This window comes from Penaeus chinensis, chromosome 25 (genome assembly GCF_019202785.1).
Source record: "Penaeus chinensis breed Huanghai No. 1 chromosome 25, ASM1920278v2, whole genome shotgun sequence".
NCBI lineage: Eukaryota > Metazoa > Arthropoda > Malacostraca > Decapoda > Penaeidae > Penaeus > Penaeus chinensis.
This window is the reverse complement of record NC_061843.1, coordinates 5,666,001-5,676,000: the sequence shown is the minus strand read 5'-3', so window position 1 is coordinate 5,676,000 and position 10,000 is coordinate 5,666,001. Positions and strand designations below refer to the sequence as shown.

Genomic DNA, 10,000 nt, shown 5'->3' with positions numbered 1-10,000 from the left:
GCGAAGGGAGGGGAGAGAGAGCGCCGGTCTAAGGCCACCCCTCTGTGCCGGCCGCCTCCCCTTGCCGAGCATTCAATAGCCTCAACCCCCACAGGAACCTTCGGCTGACCAGTTGTAATTTAAATCCCAGCCATACCTTCCGTCTTAGCAGAGTGCCTCGTTTTAAGTTTTCATTTGGCTGGATGCTTTTTTCTCCCCCTTTCTTTTTACCACGCCCCCCCCCCCCCCTAAAAATAAAGAAAAAGAAACCTTTGGAAATAATAAATGAAGAGGAGGACTTTGGAGGTTTTCGAGGTCGTGTTGGTCTTTGTCTCGGCACAACTACCCGACGAAGCCCGCGGGCACCGGGGCTGAAATTAACTGTTGTAAATGGGAAGGCGAAAACCGACACCGATGGGGGCCACGTAAGGGCGACGACCCTACCCGAATTGCCAGCGATAGTCGCCCCTATTGCATCCGCTGTATTGAGTCATGTCTCTGCCAGTGTCACTCATATGCAGGGCGCTCGTCTATCGGTTATTTTTTCCCCTCCGGTGAACCCGAGGTAATTCTCTTTCCCTGCGCCGCGATTCCGTCTCTTTTCGTCGCTCGCGGGCAGAGGGCGGGGAGGTATATCATCGCGGTGTGGGGGGGGGGAGGGGGAAGGGGCGTTTTTATTGTTTCGCCCGCTCTCTCTCTCTTTTCTGGTTTGTTTGTTTGTTTTATTGCCGATGGATGGATGGATGGAGGGTTGGTTTGTTGGTTGGTTGGATGTATGTTTCTCTCTCTCTCTCTCTCTCTCTTTCTCTCTCTCTCTCTCTCTCTCTCTCTCTCTCTCTCTCTCTCTCTCTCTCTCTCTCTCTCTCTCTCTCTCTCTCTCTCTCTCTCTTTCCCTTTTCTCTCTCTCTTCTCCCTCTCCCTCTTTGGTGGCCTTCTTCCTCTTAATCTCCCCTCTCCCCCTCTCATCTCTCTCCCTCTCCCCCTCCCATCTCTCTCCCTCTCCCTCTCCTTTTCCCTCCTCCTCACCATCTCCTTCCTCCCCCTCTCCCTCTCCTTTTCCCTCCTCCTCACCATCTCCTTCCTCCCCCTCTCTTCTCCCCTTTCTCATCCCATAAAAAAACACCACAAAGTGATAAAAAAAAAACCGTCGGCGACCGTACAGAGGTTATCCATCGGCCCATAATACAGCGAGCGGGTCTTAAGGATTGACAGATGTCGCTTAAGAATCACTCGGACAAATGGCCTTTTTACATATATACAGGGAGAAGAGGGAAGGGAAGGAGGGAGGGAAGGGAGGGAAGGGAGGGAGGGAGGGAGGGAGGGAGGGAGGGAGGGAAGGAGGGAAGGGAGGGAGGGAAGTGAGGGAGGGAGGGAGGGAGGGAGGGAGGGAGGGAGGGAGGGAGGGAGGGAGGGAATGGATGGAGAGAGGGAGGGAAGGGATGGAGAGAGGGAGGGAGGGAAGGAGAGGGAGAGGGAAAGAGAGAGAGAGGGAAAGAGAGAGAGAGGGAAAGAGAGAGAGAGGGAAAGAGAGAGAGAGGGAAAGAGAGAGAGAGGGAAAGAGAGAGAGTGGGAAAGAGAGAGAGAGAGGGAAAGAGAGAGAGAGAGAGAGAGAGAGAGAGAGAGAGAGAGAGAGAGAGAGAGAGAGAGAGAGAGAGAGAGAGAGAGAGAGAGTAAGAGGGGGAGAAAAGAAGAAAAGGAGGTCGGAGGGAGGGAATGAGTATGTATGAATATATGTATGAGTATTCACGGGACAAACGCTGGTATGACGGAAGCCCTTCCCCCCATCTCTCTCTCTTTCTTTCCATCCCTCCCTCTATCCCTCCTTCCTTCCCTCCTCCCCCTCTCTTCCCCCCTCACCATCTCTCTCCCTCCCTATCCCTATCCCTCACTCTCCTTATCCCTCGCTCTATTTCCCTTTTCATCCTTATATTTCTCCCTCATTCCTTTCCTCCCTCCTTCCTTCCCTCCCTCCCTCCCTCCCTCCCTTCCTCCCTCCCTCCCTCCCTCCCTACCTCCCTCCTTCCTTTCCTCACTCACTCCCTCCTTCCCTCCCTCCCTCCTTCCCTTCCTCCCTCCCTTCCTCCTTCCCTCCCTCCCTGCTTCCCTCCCTCCCTGCTTCCCTCCCTCCCTTCTTCCCTCGCTCTCTCTCGTTACAATACATGTACGAGTGTCACATGCCAGGTACCACCTTGTACCTCGGGGCGTCCTGATAGACACAGTCAACAAGCGTGGTTTTATCCATAACGCTGGGATATCTGTATGTTCATTTCCCTTTGTTTTAATGTTTAAGCTATTTGAATTATCATGTTTTATATAAGCAAGGTGCACTCAAACAACGTGTTAATACAGTCAAGTGAGAGTGGAGTATTGAAGATAGGGAATGTTGAATTTTTGTGTTCGGAAGAAACGTTGAGAAATAATGTGTTTTCGGAGCATTTTGATTTTATAAGTAAGGGGACGCTGAAATCTTTTGTTTATTTCAGAAGATAAAACTGAGACAAATTACGTCTGTGTAGGAAAGGAACACTGAATCATCGTGTTTAATTTTTTTTTAAATAGCAACATTGGGAATTATCACGTTTGTAAAGGCAATGAACACTGAATTTAACATGTGTAGACAAACAAGAAACATGATAATATATTTATATAAACATTTAACTCTCACGTTTACCAGGGCAAGGAACACTTAACCTAACATATATTTATATGCAAGAAACATCGTATTAATATAAACCAGAAACATTTAACTCTCACATTTACCTAAACAAGAAACAATGCATTATCGTATTTACATAAGCAAGAAATTCCATTTGTGGCTTAGTGGAAGCGCATTCATATATATAATATTTCCCGTGTCGTTTTATTTATTATTATTATTTTTTTTTCAAAAGAAACATGGAAATAATGGTGATGTGACACTCGTCATCTCGATAAAAAAAGGGAGAGAAAAAAGGTTTTGACGATGATAAACGGAATCTTGAAACAGCTTTTAGGCGGATAATGGAAGACGGGCCGAGGTGCTCAGAGGAATGACAAGGAAACGGATGGCATGAGGTCATGAGGATGTGATTCTTATCCGCATTTGCAAGGAAGTAGATGGATGGATGGGTGCGTGCGTTTGTATGAGTGCGTGGCGGTGTTTGTGGTGATGTTTGTGTGGGGGGAAGTGTATGTGTGTGAGTTTTTGTGCGGCGTATACTGCACACGCACGCATGCACGGACGACGGACGTACGCACGCACGCACGTACGCATACACTTTTAGATTATCTCTAAACACACACACACACACACACACACACACACACACACACACACACACACACACACACACACACACACACACACTCATACACTCACACACTCACTCCTTCACTCACCCGCAGACTCCCCCCCCCACTCCCCCCTCCCCCCCCCCCCCACGAACCAACGTTTACCCCCCCCCATCGAAAGTCCAAAGCAAATATGGCCGCGAGTGAAGATGTCCATCAGTCATAAATGCACGCGCAGGCCATGGCCCAATTAGCGTCGTGGTTTTACAAAAGCCTTCGGTGGTAAGTCATCGCGTGCGGTGGCCTGTCAATCAAAAGGGGGGGGGGAGAGGTGGGAGGGGGAATGGGGGAGTGGGAGGGAGGGAGGGAGGGAGGGAGGGAGGGAGGGAGGGAGGGAGGGAGGGAGGGAGGGAGAGAGAGAGAGAGAGAGAGAGAGAGAGAGAGAGAGAGAGAGAGAGAGAGAGAGAGAGAGAGAGAGAGAGAGGGGGGGTTTAGGGGAAGAGGAGAAGGGAGATATCTGTAAATGGCAGAAGGAGGGAGGGAGGGAGGTAGAGAGAGAGAGGGAAAGGGAGGAGGGAAGGAGAGGGAAAGGGTGGAGGGAAGGAGAGAGTGTAAATGGAGAAGGGAGGAAGAAGAGGGAGGAAAGGGAGGAGGAAGGGAGCTAAAATGGAGGAGGGAGGGAGGGAAAGGGAAATGGAGGAACTAAAGGAGGGGTATGGGGAGGGAACGAGGAAGGGGTAGGGAGGAGGGGGTCAAAGGAGGGATTGGGGGTTAGAGAAGAAGGAGGGGACGGATTAGCGAGTTGAAGAGAGATAGGGTTTAGAGAGAGGGAGGGAGGGAGGGAGGGAGGGAGGGAGGGAGGGAGGGAGGGAGGGAGGGAGGAAGAAAAAGGGGTTAGGAGAAGATAGCGGATTAGAGGGCGAAAAAGGGGAAGGATAAACGGGAGGAGAGGGCAGGGGAGGGAGGATTGGAGAGCGAAGAGAGATCGGAGGGAGAGAAGAGGGAGGGAGGGAGGGAAGGAAGAAAGGAAGGAAGGAAGGAGGAAGAGCGATCTGGGAGAGGGAAGGAGAACTTCTTCTTCCTCCTTTTCTTCTCCTTCTTCTTCGTCTTCTTCCTCTTCTTTTTCTTCTTCTTCCTCTTCTTCCTCTTCTTCCTCTTCTCCCTCATTCTTCTTCTTCCTTTTCTTTCTTTCTTTCCGTTGGACGTGGCCATTTCTCGACCTCCTGTCTTAATTGTTACCTTCTGAATTTAGAAAAAAAAAAAAGTTTTAGGGAAGGGAAGCATTAGGGTTGATTTTCGTTGCTGGAAGCCGGTCGCCACGTGTGTGTCTTTGTGTGGATTTTTTTTTTTTTTTGTTTATGTGTGTGGATGCGTGTGTGTGTTATTAGCGTTGTGATTTTGTTGGTTTAAGTTAGGTTGTGTAGATGCATTTTTGTGATTATTATTTCTTTAGCTTTTATTACTTTATTGATGTAATGATAATTGTTATCATCATTGTCATTATCATTATAATTATTATCATCATCGTCATTATCGTCGTCATCATCATCATCACCATCACCACCACCACCATCATCATCATCATCATCATCATCATCTCCACCATCATCATCATCATCATCATCATCATCATCATCATCATCATCATCATCATCATCATCATCATCATCATCATCATCATCACCACCATCATCATCATCATCATCATCACCATCACCATCATCATCACCATCATCACCACCACCTTCATTGGTCATTTTTGTACAGTTTCACTGAATGTACACGGTAAATAGAAATTTGTTCAAAGGCGTCAGCACGCACAAGGCTACACAGAACAAATGTTTAGAATGTACAACTGTATAATGCATGACTGGGCAACACACAAAAGGAATGTACAATGCAAGACGATTGTTCAGAAGGCAGGGGGTATTTCGAGTGTTTAGAATATGCAACAGATAACCAGTATTCCAGATGATACCACGCATAACAATCTTTGTTCAGAAAATACAGCTGTGCAACGCAAAACTAGTGTTCAGAATGTACAGCTGTACATAACACGCAATTGATAACCAGTGTTCAGATGATGTCCGTTCGGAAAGTACAGCTGTACATAACACGCAATGGATAACCAGTGTTCAGATGATGTGCGTTCAGAATGTACAGCTGTACATAACACGCAATTTATAACCAATGTTCAGATGATGTCCGTTCGGAAAGTACAGCTGTACAAAACACGCAATTTATAACCTGTGTTCAGATGATGTGCGTTCAGAATGTACAGCTGTACATAACACGCAACTTATAACCAGTGTTCAGATGATGTGCGTTCGGAAAGTACAGCTGTACATAACACGCAATTTATAACCAGTGTTCAGATGATGTGCATTCGGAAAGTACAGCTGTACAATCCGAAACTGGAGTTCAGAATGTACAGCTATACGTAATAACGTTGACCGCGACCAGAAAGTCCATTTACTGAATTACACACGAATACCATTATTTACCGAAGCGCGTATTTAATGCATTAAATTGTTGCTTCTGTGTAATTAACTTTTAAAATTATTTAGTTGGAACGTTGACTCTCCCCTTCCCCCCTCTCTTCCCCACTCCCCCACTCCCCTCCCCTCTTATTCCCTCTCATCTTTTTTATTTCGTTATTATTTTTATTTTATTTTATTTTTATTTTTTTTATTTTTTATTTTTTATAATCCCCACGTCCCTCGTCCCCCCCTGTCAAAAAATGTATAACAGAAATAAAGTAAAATAAAATTAAATGAAACAAAAAACAAAAATACTGAACGGTTTAATGCAAGGGTTACAGTCCCCTGTGTTATTGTTATTCGCCTCTCGTCACGTTCGCGAGGGGAGGGGGGGGGGGGGGTAGAGAGGAGAGAGAGGAGGAGAGGGGGAGGGGGAGTGAGAGGAGGAGAGGGGGAGGGGGAGTGAGAGGAGGAGAGGGGGAGGGGGAGTGGGAGTGGGGAGAGAGAGGAGGAAAAAGGGAGGGGGAGTGGGAGTGGGGAGAGAGAGGAGGAGAGGGGGAGGGGGGGGGGGAATGGGAATGGGGAGAGAGAGGAGTGGGGGAGGGGGAGTGGGAGTGGGGCGAGAGAGGAGGAGAGGGGGAGGGGGGGTGGGAATGGGAATGGGGAGAGAGAGGAGTGGGGGAGGGGGAGTGGGAGTGGGGCGAGAGAGGAGGAGAGGGGGAGGGGGAGTGAGAAGGGGAGTGATGGGAGAGAGAGGACGAGAGGGGGAGGGGAAGGAATGAAGGAGGGGTAAGGAGGGAGGATGGATTGGAAAGCAGATGGAGAGAAAAGGAGAAGGGAAGGGGGAAGGGAGGAGGAATACAGAAGGGAGAGAGGGAAGAAGAAGGGAATAGGGGAAGGGAGTGGTAATGAAGGGAAGGGGGGGAAAGGAGAAAGAGAAAGGGAAGATAATTAGGAGAGGGAGGAAGAGAGGAAAAAATAATGGAAAAGTGGGGGGCAACTAAGAGGGAAAAAGGAAAGGGGCGGAGAAAGAGGGAGAAGGGAAGATAATAAGAGAAGGCGAAAGGGAAGATAATTGGCGAAAAGGAGCTTGAGAGGAGGAAGGGGAGAAGGAGGAGGAGGAGGAGGAGGAGGAGGAGGAGGAGGAGGAGGAGGAGGAGGAGGAGGAGGAGGAGGAGGAGGGAGGGAGGGATGGAGTGGGGAGGGGAAGAGAGCTGGAGGAGGAGGAGGAGGAGGAGGAGGAGGAGGAGGAGGAGGAGAGGGAGGAGGAGCAGGAGCAGGAAGAGGAGGGGGAGGAGGGGGAAGCAGAAAGAGAAGAAGAAGGAGTAAGAAGGGGAGAAGGAGGAGGGTTTGGAAGAGGAGATGGAGAAGGAAGGGGGAAGAAGAGATGGAGGAGGAGGGGGAAGAGGAGAAAAGGAGGAAGAGGAGAAAGGGAGGAAGAGGAGAAACGGAGGAGCAGGAAGAAGAGAAGGGGAGAAAGGAGAAGAGGGGAGAAAAGGGGTTAAGGCTAGGATTACTGTTGCCGTTCTGCATTTACTGATTGCGCTATTGTGTATTTGTCTTTTGTGTACTTCGGATGATAATATCTTTTGAGTTTTTTTTCTCTCTTCAAGAATAAAATTTGTATCGTAAATCATCTTCATTGTCATTATTTTTGTTGTTGCTGTTGTTGTTGTTGATTTTGTTGTTGTTGGTGTTGCTTTTGTTGTTGTTGTGTAGAATTTAGACATTGCCCTGCGTATTTTATTGTTACGTTATTAATAAAGAAAACGATTATAACTTCCTGTAACATCTGCCAGTGAGAGAACTCATCGGATTTAAAGATGAGGGCGCATATAAACACATAAAAATCAATAGCATTTGTAATCTATCAGCTCAAAAAAAAAAAAAAAAGAGTTTGAGACTCTACCTTCCACTTATCAGTCCTGTCTATATTTTTTTTTTATCTCTCTCTCGCTTTATTTAATTCATTCTTTGCTTTGTTTTTTCTTTCTTTCTTTCTTTCTTTCTTTTTTTCTTGGGGGGGGGGGGGGAGTTCTCTGATGGACCAGCTACTGTTTATGAAGACGATTTAACCGGTTTCTTCCTTGGCTCTCTGTGGTCCATGTGGTAGAGTGCGTATGGTTATATGGTGGTACGAAGTAGTTGTTCACGTTGGTTGCACATCTTGGTTATGGTGTTTAAAGGATGGATTGTGTAAGAGAGTACTTCCGGAAAGCCTATATGTAGTGTGTGTGTGTACTCTTGCGGGTTAATTAAGGGTGTTCTGTAGTGTTCGTTATTGCACAGGACGCGAGCGAATGTGTGCTTACGTTATGCGACATTTGGACGCTATTGATGAGGTCTGGGTAGAGTGGAGCGCGTACGATAACTTTGCATATTTCGGAATGGTGTACGAAGCGTCGCGAGCTTCCTGAAGAGCTGCGAGAGCGCGTTCAAACGAAGCCTGGACAGTGCTCGTAGCGTGGACGGAAACCCCGACGGCTGATGACGTCACACGGCATCTGGCGGTTTTTTTTTCGGGTGACGTCACGATCGGAGCGCCCTCGTCCCCGCCCCTCCCCGCCCCTCCCCGCCCCTCCCCGCCCCTCGCTCCCCGGGGACGAAGATCGGCGGGATTAGTCGGCATGTGCAGATCACGTGGCCATAATCGGGATTTTCTCTACAACACTCGCTCGGACTTTGTCATGGAAGATTACAGCAACTGAAGAGGATTACAATTTTGCGGTTCGCTTTCCCCGTGTATTCGCGACTCTTTATTTTGTCTTCCCGGTGATGCATGTTCTCACGTTGATTTACGGCCGTCGTGATTAATTAGGTGTGTTATTACCCCCTCGCTAATTACGGGCTCCCTGTGCGCACTCTCCCGCGAGCGCCTAATTTCCCTCGCTCCGATGCTTCGCGCGATGCAGCTCTACTTTCTGTGGCTTTTCCCTTGGAGCAATATGCCATTTGCTTAATCAGATCCGATCGGAAAGAAACTGTGAAACAAACTCTAACGAACTTCTCTTGTTGTTGCAGACGCCGCGGGCACGCCACCGGACCCGGCCCCTCCCGAGGTCCCTATCCGGGGGCCCTCCCACCACCACCCGCTCCTGGCGGCGTCGCGGCGGACGGGCAACCCGCCCCCGGCCTCCAACAGCACGGGCGTCGGAGGCCCGCCCTCGCCGCACTACCAGGACCACCTTCAGGACGACACGTACCAGCAGCCCAACTCGAACGTCTTATTCTCTCAAGGTGAGTGAACATGATTTCGGGGCCGAGGTTTGAGTCCGACCCCGGGCTTGAGGCTCGGGCGTCGGGTAGGGGCTATTGCAGGCCCGATGAGGGTCTGGTCGGCTCGCGGGGGACTGGGGAAATCGGGAGCGCTGGGGCAGGTTTTGTCCGCGGAGAGGCAATCGATATAGAGAATAATCCATTTTTTTAAGTGATCTAAAAACATCACATTACAATGTACAAATGTTCACACACACACACACGCATGCACACGCACACGCACACGCACACGCACACGCACACGCACACACACACGCACACGCACACACACACGCACACGCACACGCATACGCACACGCACACACACACACACACACACACACACACACACACACACACACACACACACACACACACACACACACACATTATAAAGATAAACGACAGACGACAATATGTTTTCCTTTTCTCGAGTCCGTCCATGTATATTTTTCTCAGAGTTTCTTATTTTCCTCTCGTTCGAGCAAGCCACGCTGTTTTCTCTTCTTCCAAAACTTGCAAGATTAAAAGCGTTCCTTTATTTCTCACAAAATTAACTTGTCAATCAGTTTATGGTTCTTTGTTTCAAAACTAATTTTATAAGATGGAATGATGGAATAAAGAAAAGGAGAACGACAGATAATTAAAGATAAGAAGATAGAAAGAAGTTTGAAGGAGATGAATTCAATGTTATTAATTATTTTGAAATGAATTGGAAGAAGGAAATTAATTAATTATTTAGCCCAACTATAATAGGGGAAAAAAAGGATAAATAGATGAAAGGGACAGTAATAATCAGACAGAAATATTGAACAAGTAAACTAATTTCGAAAAAAAAATACAAAAGAAAAACAAGAAATGAAAAGTATATCTTCAAGCTACACATTCGTCATTAATTCCTCATGAGTGTTAGTCTTACTTGAAGAACAGAAGAAAAAAAAAATCGCATTTACTCATTTATCGATATAAACCTGCAAGTGAGTCAAGTAGGACGGATTGGAAGAAATATATACATT

At 47.8% G+C, this 10,000-nt stretch overlaps 1 protein-coding gene across 1 annotated transcript in view; it reads left to right on the top strand.

Moving 5' to 3' along the window:
* The first annotated feature begins 8,640 nt into the window (after positions 1-8,640).
* The window catches only part of LOC125038584 (teneurin-a-like), a 70,547-nt gene continuing 69,187 nt past the window's right edge, over positions 8,641-10,000 (top strand). Inside the window, exon 1 of the mRNA XM_047632121.1 lies at positions 8,641-8,966. The gene's annotated coding sequence lies outside the window, so the exon portion shown is untranslated. The remainder of the gene's footprint in view (positions 8,967-10,000) is intronic.